Raw genomic sequence first — 15,614 nt, forward strand, 5'->3', positions numbered from 1 at the left:
GGTACATGGAAAATATATAGATACGTAAAGGAAGGAAGTATATTTTGATTAAATATATTGATAGAGGCACAGGATGAGAAATAGGGTAGTGCATTGGATATGATTTTTCAGGAGAAAAGTAACTAACACACAGATCCAAGTACATGGAAGGCACATAGATGCACAATGGAAGTATGTACATGTAGACCAAAGATGATTTTTATTCATTGATTAATATTATTATTATTATGTTTTTTTCTTTTCTCTTAACAACATAATTATTTTACATGTTTGATAACGTAATACACAAAGATAGGTACATATCTACAGTGAAATAAATGCTTATATACAGAGGGATATGCTGTAAATGTATTTTTCCGTATGGTGCTTATGTGGGGAAGAGCCAAATCTTGAGTAGTTTTCTGAAGATAAGGTGGTTGTCGGTGGATCTTATGTTGGGGTAAAGAGTTCCATAGTTTGGCTGCTTCAACAGAGAAGGATGTGCCACCCATGTTTTTTTTCTTGTATGGTGGGATTGTGAGGCGAGATGCTCCTTTAGAGCGGAGGTTCCTTTGTTGAATGTGTTTGGTGATTTTATTCCTGATGAAGAGTGGTCCTATTCCATGTATTGCTTTGTGGGTAATACAAAGCAGCTTGATCGTGGATCTTCTGGCAACCGGTAACCAATGCAGGGCTTTCAAGGCAGGTTTGATATGCAAGAGTAGTCTGGCAGCCGAGTTCTGAATCCTTGTAGTCTTTTTATGGTCATTAAAAGTGATCCGTGGTAGAGGCTATTGGAGTAATCGAGTTTGGATAGAAACAAGGGAGATGGTAGCTTAGATCTTGTGTGGAAATCCCAAATGAGTGAAAATTTGTTGCATGTCTTTATACTAGCAAAGCTTAATCTTGCTAGTTTATCCACTTGGGCATTCATCAACAGCTTGGAGTCCATGGTAATTCCAAGGTTTCTTACTTCCTTCGATACTTTAGGCAGTGATCCCAGTTCATCAGGCTATGCGGCAAGCGGGTTGTAATTTTTCCAATCGCCACATGTGAGTATTTCAGTTTTTGAAGCATTCAATTTGAGTTGGCTCCAAGTCATCCACTGATCCACGGCTCTGAGACAGCTGAACATTGGTGATTTTCTAATGTCTTTAGGGCATTCCAGTTGAAGGAGTATTTGTGTGTCATCTGCATAGTTGTAGCAGGTGAGGTGAAATTTTTTGATCAGTACTGGTAAAGACTTCATGTAGATGTTGAAAAGCATGGGCGAGATGATAGAACCTTGAGGGACCCCTGCTTTTGTTGAGTACGGTTTGGACGTGAATGACATTAGTTCTGTTTTGAAGGTAGGACGTCATCCAGTCTAGAGAAGTTCCCTCTTTGCCGGCTTCATAAAGTCTTTGTTTCAGATTGTCATGGTCAACCGTGTCAAAGGCAGCTGAGAGGTCCAAGAGGAGTAGCGCAGCAACCCCGTTGCGGTCAACTGTATTCTTTAGGTCATCCCAGATGGCAAGGAGGCCAGATTCAGTGTCTCTTTCAGGACGGAATCCTGTTTGAAAATCTGAAAGTATGTCATTCTCTTCAATGAATTGTGACATCTGGGCGAACGCTGCTCTTTCTATCAGTTTGCCCAGGAAAGGTCCATTTGTAATGGGTATGTAGTTGTCTGGGTTCAGGGGGTCCAAGTTTGTTTTCTTTAGTAAAGGGCGTACGTATGACTTTTTGAGTTCTTCTGGAAATATTCCAGTAGTTAAGGACTCGTTGATGATTCTTCTTACTGGAATGGCAGCAGAGGTTGTTAAAAGAATTGTCTTGAAAGTTTGTGGCAGACAGGGGTCAGAAGTCCTGCCGGCAGGCCTGATTGTTTTGACCAGGTCCATGAATTCATCGTGTGAGATGTGTTGGAAGGAACGGAGAGGCTTGATTAGAGCATTCTTGGATAGTTGTTTTGTAAAAGGGTTAGTGCTTATGCTTTGTTTCTGTTTTAAGTATGAATCCAACGTGTCTGCTTTGTCCGTGTAATGATTTGCCAGTTTGTCTGTGAAATCTTGAGTAACAGGATGAGTTCCTTCTAGGCAATTTGGTTTTCAAAATTCATTGAGTATTTTATAGAATTCTTTATTTACACATTTAGCGTTTTGAATTCTGTCTGAATAGTACCTTTTCTTAGCTTTTTTGATAGCCGACTTACATAATCTGTTAATCTTCTGTAGGTGAAGTTTGTCTTGTTTGGCGTTTGTTTTGAGCCAGGTACGTTGCAGCTTTCTAATTTGTTGTTTTATGTCTTTTATTTCTATGTTTCTCCAAGGCGCTTTTTTTCTTTTGTTCTGTTGTGTGGTTTTGAGTGGTATCAGGATGTCAAAAGCTTCCTGTAGCCACTCATATAGATTCTGAACAGAATTTATGGTTTCCAGATTTATGCTGGATGTTAGTTGTTTTTCCAAGTGTTCCAAATTGAGTTTGTTCCACGGCTGATAGGTGGATGGATGTAAGGTAGTTTTGGGTGAGTTGCTTAGTGTTGTTTTATGTTCCACATCTGCAAGACTTAGACCACACAGGTGATTTTTTGCATGAGAGTTTAGCACAAGTAAGTGATGTTTCTTAGGAGGAAATTCTCACAACCATTCATTCACAGTTCATAAATGCACTGAAATCTGTTGTATTTTGTCAAAAGCTGTGATTCTTTATATTCAATCATTGTACAGTTTGTATGCATTCATTTTCCAAAAACAGTCATTCCAAAGACAGCAAATATGTGTTTTAAGAAGAATCCTCTTTGTCAAGGCTTATCACTGGGCAACCAAGCCAAATCTTGAACAGTTTGATCCTCTTTTTGGAGGAGAATACTATTACCATTAAGACGATTGTGTTAGTAAGTGAAATTCCTCAACATTACAGAAAATCAAATGTAACTTCATGATCTTTAACAGGATCATGACCATTAAAAATCTACCTATTATTTTAATGCAAGCCTTAACGCAAGTCTTGACACAGAGGATTATCCTAAAAATGTGTGTAGGCTGCCTTTGAAATGGCTCTGTTTCAACTGCCGCCCCCACAATCTACCTGGACCTGAGGAGGGGGAAGAGGAGCTAGTCCTGCCTACTAGACTGCACTATAAACTAGTTCCCTGCTGTGAGGTACAACATACACCTGCTTGAGGGGATCCCATCCCCACAATACACATGGACCTGAGGAGGGACTAGAATAGCCAGCCCCACCTTATGGACTGCGTGAAAAGATTGCCTGCTGCGCTGGACAACACAAGGCTCCTTCGGTGACTTCTGGCCCCACAATCCACCAAGGAGGGGGTAAAGGAGCCAACCCTGCTTGTGGACTTCGCTATATGGGCAATTTGTTCACCCGCTTCGCGGGATGTGCACAGGCTGCGCCCGGAAGAAGCTCGGGTCAAGGGTAGGACCATCTTCACCTGGAAGAGGCTGAGCAGGGTCACCCCTCTTGGTCTTTCGTTAAAATTGGTACTGTTGTGTTGAGACAGTTCTTCTTCCTAAAACAGACGGACTTGGAATATGCACGTAGCAAACTTGTGTTTGTTGGTTGCTTACTCTCTTTTTATATTGTTTGAAGGGAAGTTAGCCAGGTTCAACCGGGTAGCAAAATCGTTTTCTGATCTCATACTGCTAACCAGTGCTAAAGTGCCTGTGCTCTCCTCTAAACATGGTAGAATTGGCTTATACCCATAAGCGCATTTTATTTGCTTGTAAACTCCTAGTAAAATAGAACTACTTTTACTCAGGGCCTGTAAATAAGAGGCTACTAGAGGGCATGTAGTATACTGACTGTGCCACCAACTTAAGTAGCACTCAGGCCTGAACTGCAGCTTGTGTGCAGTTTTACACCCCCATTCCGACTTGGCCAGATAAACCTCTTGTCAGGCCCAAACCTCCATTGTTATACACATAAGCTCACCCCTAAGGTAGGCCTTATATATCCCAGCGAGCAGAGGGCACTGCATTTAAAAGATTGGACATGTAATATTAAGTTTAACATGTTGTAGTAATGAAAAACTCCTAAATTTGTTTTTTGCTACTGTGAAGGAGCAGGTATATAGGTCAAGTTTGGTGTCTAAAGATTTGTAATTAAAAGCCCTCTATAATGGTAAAGTTGGACTTTTAGTCACAATTCAGAAAATGACACTTGTTAGATTGTTGGAATTTGCCTGTTCTTCCATTTTGGTGCCTGCTGCCTGTATCCTGATCCACATGGCTAGGTGTAGTTGGTAGTTGGTTTTTGTGTATTTCTCAGACAGTGAGACAAAGGGAAGCTGGGTGTTGGCAGGGTAGGCCACTCTGGGATAACAAGGAGGGGAGACAGTCACCTACCACACCTGCATATCAGAAAGACTCTGCCTGAGCAGTCTCCCAAAGGGGTTTGAAACTAGTCTATTGAGACACCAGATAACCTGGGAGCAGTGCAGGGAGGCAGGTAATTCCAAGCACCTCTGGGAGGTGGAAACCTCTGGAAGTTTCTCCTTCTTCAATGTGGGCACCAGGTATAATTATTGAACCTCAGACACTAACGCTTTGGGACACATCTGAAACTCAGTAGAAGGACTGCTGTGCTGCTTTGCTGCATGAAGGACTACCACTCTGCTGCCCTGTTGTGCTGCCATGCTGCCCTCCTGCCTGAGTGAAAAGGATTGAACCTCAGACCTCAGGACCACCAGAGTGACTCCAAGGGCTAGTTGGCTGGTCTCTTGATCAGAAACCTTAAGGGCAGATTAGGCTTCCTCCCTCTTGAACCCAATCCCTGGGCACTTGCTGTATGAAATCGGGTTACTGTCTGAGGGCGGTCAAACCTTACTCAAACAGCAACTACAATTTTTCTCAGGGCGAGGTCACGAGCAAACTCCAAATTAACCTGTGCCTAACTCTATAGTAGCTTGTCACAAAGCAGTCAGTCTTAACTTAGGTAATATGTAAAGTATTTATGCAGTGCTTGAGCAGTAATAAAAGTCAAAACACCAAGTAAAAAATCCCAAACTGAATTATGAAAAATAGAGTACATTTTGATGAAAAAGAATAAGGATCACATGCTCCACACACATGAAATGATGCACTTGTTAAATATGCTATCACAATTTATTTTGTATTTTGAATGATAAAAAATGTGCATTTTATGTTTGTTTTTAATCCCACCAGATTTACCCACTGCAACATCTGTGTATCCAGAAGCTTTTTCAACCTCAATGTATAGTGGATGTGAATCACTAACAGGTACATTGCATAACGGTGTGTAATAATGTCTTATTTGCCAGTTGTTCTTGTTTTATAATGGTAGAAAGGTTTGTTTATGATACCACTTGGTACTTGCAGCCACATCTCCGTCAAATACACTGCATTTAAAATAATGGTCTGGTTTCACCACAATTGTATTGGCATAAAGAGAGTGTGACACAACTAGCTCTCTCTTCAATCCTTTTTCATTTTTCCTAGATGTAAAACACTGGTCACGCTGTGGTGGCACAAGATTCGTGCAGTACATTTTCACATTTATATGCTGAAGTCCAATTCTATTGCTTTTCAAATGTAGCAAAAATCCTTATGTATTGGAATGATGCTGACATACAGAAATGAAAAAAGTGAAAACTGTGTGAATTCGGTGATGTAGATCTCACAGTAGAATCCAATACTCCAGAAAAACGTTTCCTAATAACGTGTACTCTGGGCCTATTTTCCTGCTTCCCTTTTCATTCCAACATCTACATAGCACAACTCAGAATATTGCTAACTGGTCAAGACACTTCTACATTGAAGAGGAGGATGACATTGACGTGCCTCTTCAACCTAGAAACCTTAGCAATAATTCTACCACTCTGAAACTGCTCCTTTGTGGCCTTCATTTGCACTATACCTCTTCGAATCTTTAGTTTGAACCTGCCAAACCTGAAACCACTCGTGTAGGGTTTGTTTAGTTGCAGCCCATTTTATCAGTTATTTTGGGGGTTTTGACGACATCACAGATGTTGGTATTCTCTTCAGATAGGCATATTTTAATTTTCAAAAGCATCCAATGCCACTGTTTTTCCATAATGACCTTCAGTCATCAGCAGTCATTTCCATTATTTGATCAGTGAGTTTATAACCCAGTTTAAGTTGCTTATCAATCAAGATGTGAAATGACTTACTTAGCTGTTAATGTAGCACATTCAATAGTGACATGCCTTTCATAAAACGTATTATGATAGTCTTGCATGTCCTTTCTCACACTTCTGAAATCGGGCTTCAGAGGAACCTGTCACCCAGTGGTTTCATGACGTTTGACCTTTTATTCGTTTATATGTGACTAGCAGCCCGTCCCGACGTTGTCCGGGGATGAAATGTAATGTGCGCAATGCTTGTAATAGTAAATCTCAATTTATTGTAATATTTCACGGTATTTAACATTGATCTTGCACGTCGTCTTTTACCTATCTTGAGAAGTTGTTGATATAGGCTAAGTCACTTTGTAATGTTTGTTGAATGTGTTTGTCCTCTTCTGCCTGCACTGTTTGTAAGAGCGTTTTCGAGATAAGTGCCTCCTTAGCTGTAGCCTTTTTGAAGAGCGTTCGTGATCGGTGCATCCTCAGTGGTAACCTTTGCAGCCTGTGGGTGTTGTGGAGTGCCTTGCTTATGGAATCCCCAAGATTGCTCTCTTACACGTGAATCTGTGTACGCTGCCAGTGGCCTGCGTGACAGCGTGCTTGCGAGGGCTTGGCATGTGTGATTGACGCTAGTATTGTGACAGCTTTTATGCCCCGCCTAAGCCCTGGAATAATGTTAAATAGTGAACTCTCTTATTTTGGCTGGTACGCTGCCTCACTTCATCCTCCACTAGCAGTAATGGCGCGTGAATGGCGAAAGCCGCGCCCATTTTTTATTTTTATTTAGCCAGGCCCCTCTGACAACGCTGACGCCCACACGTAATGGAGCGTGAATGGCGCGACCAGTGAATGGTGCGCTTGTGAAAGTGGCGCATGCAAGGGCTTGGCGTGTGTGATTGACGCTGACAACGTTGACGCCCACACGTAATGGAGCGTGAATGGCACGCCCAGTGAATGGTGCGCTTGTGAAAGCCGCGCCCATTTGTTTTTGTTGTTTTTTAGCCAGGCCCAACGCTGACGCCCACAAAGGACTAAATGTGAAGTCTTCTTTGACACGCCTATCGCTGACAGCACAGCGCCAACGCCCACAAGGGACTACTTTACCCCTAAGGTTCTTTCACCTTTGTGATGTATATGGTGGGCAGCTGTATAGGCTATGTCCATCTGCTGCAACTCCCCTTTACAATGCTGTACTGGGTGTAGTGATTGGTGCTGTACTTCTTGAGCTTACCTGCCTCAAAGGTTTCAGCTCTCTCTTTATAAAAGTGTATGGATTCAATCAAATTACTCCAGAGCGGAAATCAAAATTAATTTCTTGTCCTTGCTGAGAGAACCTCACAGCATCGACTTCCTTGTGCTAAGTTTATTGCTATCAAGTTTAATAGTGCGACTAACCTTGGCAAGACAGGATAGCAAATGCCAACATGACAGCAACTGCTTGTCTTCCCAAACCCCATGACATGGTCAACATTCCGTTACTTTATTGCATCATCAGGCAAATCAGATCAGCAGGATCTGGTTAATTATTCACCAATTGCCAATGTACTCCTCCTCTTTACTTTGTTATGAATTATATGTTTCTTAATAGGATTTTTACAGATTTCTGACTTTAAGGGTGGTCATAAAATTTCGAAGAATTCCCAAGGAATTCAATGAACATTGCAGAATTCCATGCTTAATCCACCCTCTCCCTTCTTACTGCTTACAATGTTCACGGACTGGACAATCCACAGAAATACAAGTGTTGGTGATGTGTATTTAGGAAGCCAGTTGAAATTAGTGGAAATAAGACATGGCCAAATATTGACAGATGTACCATTAGCACCCCTCTCGGTTACCCTACATCAGTTACGAGTTAGGTAATCAGTTGTCCTGGTGGCAAAGTCGTTGCCTACATTAATGCTAAAAAACTCTTCAGAAAGACCCACACCTGTGAGATTGGTATCAGAAGAGAAGCCCATTTGTTTTTGTTGTTTTTTAGCCAGGCCCAACGCTGACGCCCACAAAGGACTAAATGTGAAGTCTTCTTTGACACGCCTATCGCTGACAGCACAGCGCCAACGCCCACAAGGGACTACTTTACCCCTAAGGTTCTTTCACCTTTGTGATGTATATGGTGGGCAGCTGTATAGCCTATGTCCATCTGCTGCAACTGCCCTTTACAATGCTGTATTGGGTGTAGTGATTGGTGCTGTACTTCTTGAGCTTACCTGCCTCAAAGGTTTCAGCTCTCTCTTTATAAAAGGGTATGGATTCAATCAAATTACTCCAGAGCGGAAATCAAAATTAATTTCTTGTCCTTGCTGAGAGAACCTCACAGCATCGACTTCCTTGTGCTAAGTTTATTGCTATCAAGTTTAATAGTGCGACTAACCTTGGCAAGACAGGATAGCAAATGCCAACATGACAGCAACTGCTTGTCTTCCCAAACCCCATGACATGGTCAACATTCCGTTACTTTATTGCATCATCAGGCAAATCAGATCAGCAGGATCTGGTTAATTATTCACCAATTGCCAATGTACTCCTCCTCTTTACTTTGTTATGAATTATATGTTTCTTAATAGGATTTTTACAGATTTCTGACTTTAAGGGTGGTCATAAAATTTCGAAGAATTCCCAAAGAATTCAATGAACATTGCAGAATTCCATGCTTAATCCACCCTCTCCCTTCTTACTGCTTACAATGTTCACGGACTGGACAATCCACAGAAATACAAGTGTTGGTGATGTGTATTTAGGAAGCCAGTTGAAATTAGTGGAAATAAGACATGGCCAAATATTGACAGATGTACCATTAGCACCCCTCTCGGTTACCCTACATCAGTTACGAGATAGGTAATCAGTTGTCCTGGTGGCAAAGTCGTTGCCTACATTAATGCTAAAAAACTCTTCAGAAAGACCCACACCTGTGAGATTGGTATCCGAAGAGAAGCCCTGCTTAAGGTGGTCCTCCATGGCCATTCTACTTGTGCTCATTCTGTCTGGGGAAACCAAGACAAGTATGGTTGTGTCAGATAGCAAAGAACCACAAACGTTTCACCCACTGGGAGAGGTCCAACATACAGGGTAGATAGATTAGTTATCTTTTTCCCACAAAAATACCCTCTCCTCGGCAGACTGTCTTCAGGTAAAGTTCTAATAAGTCTGCCATACCACCTGGCATGGTCGAACAGCCGTTAGTGTTTTATTTTTCTGAAGGGGCACCTTCTCTGGAGGCAGGAGCTGTGTAAGGGATAAAAGACTGCGTGCTCAACAGCAAATTGTAAATTTGAGTTTAAATGGGGCAACTTCATTTTTCGTTATATTATCTGTAGGAAGGGGGAATCTCTAGTTGGCGCAGTGCAGCACTGGCGACAAGCAGGGACTCTCTCTTCCCCGTCAGGGCTGAGGGTTACCTTCAAGACAACCTCTGCTTACCCTCTAGGTAGTGTGGCTTAAGCAGTCTTAGGCTAATCTCTGGGGCATGTAGGGTTAAACATTTGCAACATTACACCATCACCACCAACCCACCACACAATGACACCAAACTGTATTTGTAAAAATATATCTTCTTTATATAAATTTCAAGCAGGCTTGTAAATACAGTTGTCAAACTTTCAATAGCGGTTCCAGTTTACTTAGTTGGGTTGCCACAGTTCTTTCTAGCAATAGGCAATCTTTAGCGTTTTCAAAACAGTTCTTTATCAGCTTCCAATTCCCCCAAATATGGTATTACTTTGGGGGCCTTTCTGTTCACGTTTTATCAAAACAAAGGCGGAGTTGCCTGTTGGGGCCTTGGCGCCCCTCTGTGCGAGCCGCACGGCTGTGCGCGGCTGGCGGGGGAGAGAGCGGGGGCCCTGGGAGCGCTCCACACGCGACTCCTGAGGGCTTGGCAGGTCAGAGGGCGGTGCGAGCGAACAGGCTAGAGGCTCGCACCGCGGGGGCAACAACAGTACCTTTGTCTTTGATGAACAGGGTCGAGGCAGTCCGGCCACAGGTCAGCGCGGTGGTCCGCGTCGCGGGGTCTTCCTCCCGGGGTTGGAGCGAGCGGCGGCTCGGCTCCAGCTCGGAGGTTGGCGTTGCGGCGCGGGCCGGGCCACAGGGACGGAGCACCTTGAGATTTCCTGACCAGGAGGGCACACGCAGAGGGCAGAGATCCTCGGCGCAGGCCTCTGTTAATCCAGGCGACGTTCAGGCACCCCACGCAACAGCTGTTCCTCGGACAGCGGCGGCGCGTTCAGGGGCACACAGACACGAAGGGGTGCAAGCAGGCACCGGGCACCACCCTTCTTCACGTTGCGAGCTGCAGCTCGGGGTCAGTCACGGTGTTCAGATCAGCTGGGCTGGTCTTCACGATGCTTCTGGGCCAGGCAGGCGGCAGTCACTTTGCTTAGAGGGCGGGCAGCTCCCAGAGCGCTGCTGAGGAGCGCGATGGACACAGCGCGCTCCGCTTTTTCCTGGGGAGGCTTGCAAAAGGAAAACAGCGTCTTCCAGTGGTTCCTGGGTCAGGGGGTAGCGCTCACTGTTCCTGGAGCGCTGGTCAGGGGGCAAGTTCACAGGCAAGCCCTTGGAGATCTTTCAGCAGAGTTTGGCACAAAGTTTCAATAAGCAAAAGTCTTTGGTAGTCTTTTCTTTCCTCTCCTTTGGCAGCAAGGCACCAGACACAGGCCAGAGACAGCACTCCTCCTTGTCCTTCCAGGTCCTTCTCTTCGGGCAGAGTTTCTTCTGTAGCACAAACAGGATCTAATTTACAAGGAGCAGGGCTCCTTCTTTTATACCCAGTTTCTTTTGTTCTAGCAAGCCATGGGGGGCCTCTGCATAACTGCTCCAGTCTCTGAGCACTTGTTGTGGGTACTTCTGGCTTCTGCATTCAGTGTGAGGGCAGGCACATCAGCCGCTCCCCAGGGGGGCGGAGCCGGCATTGTGAAGGCAGGGGCAGCTTGAGCACCTTGTTGACAGGCTTCGGTCCTTCCTGGGCCAGGTGCAGGCTGAGTCATCAGTCGCTCCCCAGGAGGGCGGAGCCAGCATTGTGGAGGCAGGGGCACAGCCTGATGCATCATTCAGGGGAAACTCCCACCACCCACTAAGGGGTCATCCTGCTAATCACTACCTGTCAACTCCCAGCCCTGTCACTCACACACACCAGACAGTCAGATCCACATCCAAGCAGAGGCGGGCTGAAATGGTTAGGCCAGCAAATGCTAACTTTCTAAAAGTAGCATTTGCAAACACAGGATATTAAAATAAACTTTACTAAAAGAAGTATTTTATTATTCTGAGTTCAGGCATACTAAACATTAATTTCCACCATGTTCCCTGAGCCTGCTGGGATTATAGAGTGTAATAATTCCAGCAGCCCATCTGGCCTAAAGGGAACTGGTAGCCTTACAATAGTGAAAAACGAATTTGGCAGTAATTCACTATTAGGACATGCCACACACATCAGGGCATGTCCTACCTTACACTTACAATGCACCCTGCCCTCAGGCCTACCATAGGGGTGACTAATATGAAGTTAAGGGAAGGTTTTAGGGGCTGGCAAGTGTGTGCACTTGCCCAGCCAGTGTGACAGTACCAGACTGCACGCAGGTTCTGCAATGGCAGACCCTCGACACATTTTTCAGGCTGCTTCTGTGGGTGGCGCAACCAGCGCTGCAGGCCCACTAGCAGTATTGGCATTCACAAGCCCTGGCACTCCTGGTACACTTTACTAGGGACTAACAGTAAATCCAATGAACCAATCATGGACATCAATCACATGTACACTTTACAACAGGGAGAGCATATGCACTTTGGCACTGGTCAGCAGTGGCAAAGTGCCCAGAGTCATTAAACCAACAAAAACAGGTCAGAGAGAGTATTGGAGGAAGGCAAAAAGTTTAGGGATGACCCTGCCAAGAGGCCCAGGTCCAACACAACCCCCTTCCAGCCAAAACGCAGGGTAGACCAATCACCACTGTGATGGGCTTCCCTGCTTAGGGCGATAGAACATGGACCTGGCCCGCAACAGCAGGGGCACACTCCAGTTCTACGCCAATCTGAACCTATTTCAAATCCTCTGTCCACACTCTCAGGGTCCACCCCGCTGATCCATGGGGCACCCTTCTCTTCCTCTGTGGACACCACCTGTGCAGCCTCTAACCTTAACTTGCTCACAGGTGTGTCCCAACAGACAGACATCAAGTCATAGCGGCCACTGACAGTAGTCAGAGATGAGACCCAGGCCTCATGCCTCTCAGGGCTCTCAAACCTCTGTGGCATTAGAGAGTGGGGGGCAGTAGCCCCAGGTGCTTGGCACCCTTTGTCCACTCTCCCTCCTGTCAGGTCAGGTATGTCATCCTGGCACTGACCCACCAGCCCCAGGTCTGTACCAGGCGGCTGTACCAAAGACTGGGGTGGCCTTTCCCACACCCGGTCCTCCTCCTTGGGGCTCTGTACCCTCCCACCTGGAGTGGTACCCCCTTCCAGAATTGTCAGGGCACCTGTGGCAGGTGACCTGCACAATTCGCCCACCAGTTCAGGGGTGCTATCCTGCAACTGGGGCACCAGGTCAGGGGGGACACCCTGCACCTGGCCCTTAAACCTAGGGTCTAAACCCTCAAGTTGACCCGGGGTCAGAGGCGAGGACTCCCTCCCTCTGCACCCCTTTCCAGAGTACTGCCCACTCCCAACCGGAGTGGTACCCCTAGAAGCGACATGGGCCAGGACACTGATTACAGTGGTCCTGCCCTCCAGGTCAGACAACACCTGACCCTGGCTTCTCAACTCAGGGACCCAACCCTGCAGTTGAACACTTGCCTGGCGCACCAGGACTTCCCGGGGAGCGCGCCTGCCCCCCCTGAGGGTGGCACATAACTCATGTGTTGTGCGACAGTCTGCCTGGCGCAGATCTCCCAACCCCTGTCCCTCTGACAGTGCGGGAAGATCCCCCAGGACAGAAGTGGTGTCCCCCTGGTCATTCACTGGGGACGCAGCCCTGCTGACTGGCCCCTGACCCACTGGTTCTTCCACTGGGGACTCTTTCCCCCTCTCGCCCCTCTTTCTGGACTTCTGCACCCTCCCAACTGGAGTGGTACTGCCAGTCATCAGAACTACTGGAGCCCTGTTTACAGAGCCTCCACGTTCTCTAGCCACTGGGGGATCCCCCTCAGCGGGTGACTCATCCGGACAGCCTAGGCTCCCCACCTGGTGTTCCCTTAAAGAACCATCCAGGCTCTGAGACTGAGGTTGGGCACTACCGGGACAAAACCCATTCTCACTCCTTCCCCTTAAGGACAGGACGTGAGGCCCTACACCCATCTCACTACTACAGGACCTAGCTGGGCTACTCTGCGCCACTTCCACCACTCTGGGCTGGAAGATACCTGAGACACTCCCCACAGGATCACACCCCAATGCCTCTCCAGACCCTCTGGAATCCACCACAAGGTCTGCCTCCAATGTGAGCTCCCTGGGGCCAGAGAACTCACTCTCAAACAGGTGTTGGCATAGCTCTGGAAAACTGGGACTTAAAGTATGCTCTCCCACAATTGGATTACACAGCCCCCTAGCAGGGTTAACCAAATTATCCTTCACCTCACCATCCAGCGCCTCACACACATACTCCACACCATTCTTCTGAGACTGGCCAGACAGTAGCGAACTGTCTCTGTCACACAACCCACACTCTCGTGGGCGGTCCTTACACTCACCCACCAGGACCTCAACCATGGGGGAATCCCTCCCACCACTAGGACCATGAACTCCTACGCCAGCCACCCTATTCCCTTCAGGGACGCTGCGCACTACTGGAGCTACCTCATGCCCTTGAACCTCCTGGTGTATGTTAACCCCCTCCAAGTCAGGTGCCATATCTCTAGGTGCGCGCACTATGCTGTCAGCACTGGTTACCTTAATGTTGCTGCCACCATCTGAGCTGGACTCCACCTCCAACTCAGCAAAGCTCAATCTCTGAGCTACACACATTTCTTGTTGCTGGGCTGAAGCCCTCCTGGCCTCAAGCCCCTCAAGCTCCAAGTCAAGTTTCCTCATTCTTAAGTCATGCGCAAGCTCCATTTTCATTTCTTCCAGGGCTAACTTCCTAGATTCTAGCTCCAGTTGGCACTTCAATTTCAGCTCCGCCAACTTCATTTCATGTATTCTGGCCTCCTTCCTGTCCGTCAACTCCTCTGGCGACGGGGCTCTACCAAAATCCATGATGCTTCCTGCTGGTCCAATTTCCATTCTGACTGAACCAGCCATGACTTCACAACAAATGGGGATTCTTTCAGAGAAACATAAATAAAAAAAGTCTGTGGCTTAGTTACTGGACTGTCATCACTGTGCAATGGTCAGTAGCTAGGGTCACAACACTGCAAATGTAAATCCGCTAATCCCACCGCTGCCACCAATGTAGGAAGGGGGAATCTCTAGTTGGCGCAGTGCAGCACTGGCGACAAGCAGGGACTCTCTCTTCCCCGTCAGGGCTGAGGGTTACCTTCAAGACAACCTCTGCTTACCCTCTAGGTAGTGTGGCTTAAGCAGTCTTAGGCTAATCTCTGGGGCATGTAGGGTTAAACATTTGCAACATTACACCATCACCACCAACCCACCACACAATGACACCAAACTGTATTTGTAAAAATATATCTTCTTTATATAAATTTCAAGCAGGCTTGTAAATACAGTTGTCAAACTTTCAATAGCGGTTCCAGTTTACTTAGTTGGGTTGCCACAGTTCTTTCTAGCAATAGGCAATCTTTAGCGTTTCAAAACAGTTCTTTATCAGCTTCCAATTCCCCCAAATATGGTATTACTTTGGGGGCCTTTCTGTTCACCTTTTATCAAAACAAAGGCGGAGTTGCCTGTTGGGGCCTTGGCGCACCTCCGAGGACTGAATGGGCCCGACCGGCCCGGGCTCACGCTACTAGCGGGAGCGGCGGCAGGTTGGCTCGAGTCCGCCCCTCTGTGCGAGCCGCACGGCTGTGCGCGGCTGGCGGGGGAGAGAGCGGGGGCCCTGGGAGCGCTCCACACGCGACTCCTGAGGGCTTGGCAGGTCAGAGGGCGGTGCGAGCGAACAGGCTAGAGGCTCGCACCGCGGGGGCAACAACAGTACCTTTGTCTTTGATGAACAGGGTCGAGGCAGTCCGGCCACAGGTCAGCGCGGTGGTCCGCGTCGCGGGGTCTTCCTCCCGGGGTTGGAGCGAGCGGCGGCTCGGCTCCAGCTCGGAGTTTGGCGTTGCGAAGTTAAGGGAAGGTTTTAGGGGCTGGCAAGTGTGTGCACTTGCCCAGCCAGTGTGACAGTACCAGACTGCACGCAGGTTCTGCAATGGCAGACCCTCGACACATTTTTCAGGCTGCTTCTGTGGGTGGCGCAACCAGCGCTGCAGGCCCACTAGCAGTATTGGCATTCACAAGCCCTGGCACTCCTGGTACACTTTACTAGGGACTAACAGTAAATCCAATGAACCAATCATGGACATCAATCACATGTACACTTTACAACAGGAAGAGCATATGCACTTTGGCACTGGTCAGCAGTGGCAAAGTGCCCAGAGTCATTAAACCA

This window comes from Lissotriton helveticus, chromosome 10 (genome assembly GCF_964261635.1).
Source record: "Lissotriton helveticus chromosome 10, aLisHel1.1, whole genome shotgun sequence".
NCBI lineage: Eukaryota > Metazoa > Chordata > Amphibia > Caudata > Salamandridae > Lissotriton > Lissotriton helveticus.